This window comes from Geotrypetes seraphini, chromosome 8 (genome assembly GCF_902459505.1).
Source record: "Geotrypetes seraphini chromosome 8, aGeoSer1.1, whole genome shotgun sequence".
NCBI classification, from domain to species: Eukaryota; Metazoa; Chordata; class Amphibia; order Gymnophiona; family Dermophiidae; genus Geotrypetes; species Geotrypetes seraphini.
In genome coordinates this window covers 5,421,670-5,425,115 of record NC_047091.1, presented here as the reverse complement: position 1 = coordinate 5,425,115, position 3,446 = coordinate 5,421,670, and the positions used below count along the sequence as shown (strand labels likewise).

Genomic DNA, 3,446 nt, shown 5'->3' with positions numbered 1-3,446 from the left:
GATATTTTTTAGGGAAGGAATGTTGAGATTAAATTGAGATATGGACCTTAAGGATCTTGGTGGGTCGTATGGAATCAGTAATCTGTCTATGAAGGCTGGGGCATTTGACTGCAGAGTTCCGAATGTTAAAAGGGCGATTTTATATGTTACTCTTTGTGAGACTGGCAACCAATGGGCATTTTGAAGAAGAGGGGTTACGTGATCATACTTCTTTGCTCCTGAGATTATCTTAATAGCAGTATTTTGAATCAACTGCAAACGTTTTAAGTCTGTGCCATTGTATTCTAATGCATGATAATTACTACAAATGATGTCACATAGGGTATAAATCTGTTTGCCTTGTTTTCTCTCTTTGAAGAGCACTGAAATTCTGAGGACTTGCTCTTCCCAGACTAAGGGAGCTCTGTCAATAAAACATTTGTTTTTACATGGCTTTTCGTCTGTTATTTGAATTCACAGAACGGAGTCTCTAGCCCAATCGTGGGAGAGAGAATCCATTCTGGCAATTCTTTTGGCCTCGATGTTCAAGTCTCCAGCCTACTTGAACAACGTGCAGGTACCCCGGACATTTACAAGCAGTGTATGGGACCGAGCATTCCGTTTTTTGGCAAGATATTTAGTTGGTCATACAAGCCTAGAGCATGATACTGTTGAAACATCTTTTGTTTAGTGTTTCCATAATGAGGAATGATGGAGTGAAGGTTAGTCATCCAGATCAAAATAATCATCCATAGCCCTCACACCTGAACCAAGAACAAAGAAAAGAGCAAGTCACTATGACAACCACAGAAAACTCACTGAATTAGCATTATCCAATGAAATGCAAAACCATTTATTGTGATTTCATATTCATTAAGGGGTCCTTTTATTAAGACTCGCTAACTGATTTAGCACATACTAAATGCTAAGGCATCCATTATATTCTAGGGGCACCTTAGCATGTAACGTGCGCTAATCTTTAGCACATGCTGAATCAGATAGCGTGCCTTAATAAAAGGACCCCTAAAACGGATTCTCAACCTAGTCCTTGGATCATCTAGCCATTTGGGTTTCCAGGATATCTACAATAAATATGTACTGTATTAGATATTTTCATGTACCTTTGTATGCAAATCTCTCATAAATATTCATTGCAAATATTGAGGAAGCCTGACTTCCAAGGTTTGTCGTGAAAGCGACACAACCATATTAAAATACTATCATGAATTCAAAATGATCACTAAGGGCTTGAGAGAACAACAAAAGCTGGTCTCCTAAATTTGTGCCCAATTTTCAGCTTAATTTAAGGAACTTAAAATTATGATTGAAGATATAACCCATATATTCAAATTCACTAACTTTAATACACTCTGTAAGTTTCTGAAAATGCCTCTTACTTTTACCGATGCTACCCTAATTTGTGTGAGTAAATCTAAGAGTTGTGAGGACTTTCATCCATATCCCATGGATGATGGATACAGAAGTGGTCCAAAATTATTTGGAATGAATAATTTAATTTAGCCCGAACATTTGGCATATAGGTAATAGTCTAGATGGCAGGACCTACATTCTAACACAAGAACAAACCTTAGCAACAGTTAAAAGATAAGTGATTGCACTAGTTGGTGCTACATATTTAACTGCAAAGATTCACCTTTTGAAAAAGATATTAGGCTTTTGAAAGCAGTATGCTATCATTGCATCGTGAGACCTTTTGTATGTTGTTTGTCCCCCATCTGGTCTTCGGGTCTTTGAGCATATAGTTCTCTATACATTATTTCAAATAATTCTTGCATACTGCTGAATTCATAGTTCAATGCACTGGGGTCTGTTCTTTTGTTTGCTAAGCATTTTGCTAGTTCCCCAGGTGTAATTTTTGAAACCAGTGGTGCAAGATTCTCCTGCCATTTTTCAGAACCTACATTCTGCCAGAATCCTAGCTTGACTATAATGCTATAAAGGGTACCCTCACACATTTCCTGCAGGGCTGTGGAGTCGATTCTTCAACTCAGACTCCTACTGATATTATGCTTTAATATTTTTTGTTCTGGATCTAAAGCACTGGTAAATATAACTTATAATTTACCAGAACTTCAGATCCAGGATAAATATATACCGGTAAGAATAAAATGATACAGTTACCATCTATTATAATGTTGAAGCAGGAGTTGGAATCAATATATTTTTATCAATTCTAACTAAGACTCCAAAGCCTTGATTTCCTGGGTGAGGAACTGGAACCCAAGTCAAACCCTAACACAGCTACCACTGCATCTCTTTCAACGTGTATGACTCTCTTAGAGGTCATTTTTACTAAAGTTAGCATCGGCTGACATATGCCATGGTTCTCTCCCAGTGGCTGAAGTCCAGCCATCTGAAGAGATCAACTTACTTAAGTGATCATAGATAAGACAGCAATTTATTTTTTTTAAGTAGAACAATGCCTTATATCTTAGGGCATAACGTCTTGAAATTACACTACTGTGACCAAAGATACGAGAGAGCCTGGAACGCATTACCAGAGGTTGTGGTAAGAGTGGATAGCATAGCTGGTTTTAAGAAAGATTTGGACAAATTACTGGAGGAAAAGTACATAGTCTGTTATTAAGACAAGGGGGAAGCATCTACTTGCCGTGGATCGGTAGCAAGGAATGTTGCTACTCTTTGGGTTTTGGCCAGGTACTAGGGACCTGGATTGGCCACCGTGAGAACGGGCTACTGGGCTGACCCAGTAAGGCTATTCTTATGTTCTTATGATATTGCACCCTCTTAAGCATGAGGTGGTAGAATGATTGGCACAGACAACACTATTTCGTACACAAGCTCCTCGCTTTGGTGCGTATTTTTAAAGCAGCACCCACCAGGTTTGCAAAAACTTGCACCGTGCCAAAGGGGACCTGCCAGACTGTCTTTTAGGGAACGTAGCACCAATTGCACTGCCCAACAAAAAAAACAGCCAGAGTGGCACAGGGAGAGTGTGGCGCAGTGATTAAAAGCTACAGCCTCAGCCTTGAATTTTGAATAGGCGATAAATCAAAAATACCTAATAAACTTGGAAAACTTGGAATACCCACGTTGCTCCTTGTGACCCTGGGCAAGTCACTTAATCTCCCTATTGCCCCAGGTACATTAGATAGATTGTGAGACAGGGAAAAATGCTTGAGTACCTGAATAAATTCATGTATAAACTGTTCTGAGCTCACCTGGGAGAACAGTATAGAAAATTGAAGAAATAAATCACGAACCTCCCAGGTTCCCACTTTTGGCTTCAGCCTTCTTAACAAAACACCCCCCGAAGAGCCACTCCGCACCAACCTTTGACACCAACACAGAGCATGCGCGTCAGCCGCCAGCCCGGAAGCGGAAGCGGCGGCGGCGGCGGCTCTTTGCGGAGGCCGCGTCCACGCGCATGCGCCCGACAACAGTGAACGCGGAACCGGAAGCTGCGGCGGTGGCTTATTTCCCCC

At 40.6% G+C, this 3,446-nt stretch overlaps 1 long non-coding RNA gene across 1 annotated transcript; it reads right to left on the bottom strand.

The window, feature by feature from the left end:
- LOC117365565 lies at positions 1-3,309 on the bottom strand. The gene is made up of 2 exons (XR_004540420.1): positions 3,183-3,309; positions 1-743 (listed from the first exon to the last, which is right to left on the bottom strand). It is a non-coding gene; the product is annotated as an uncharacterized LOC117365565 (long non-coding RNA).
- Between the last annotated feature and the right edge of the window lie 137 nt (positions 3,310-3,446).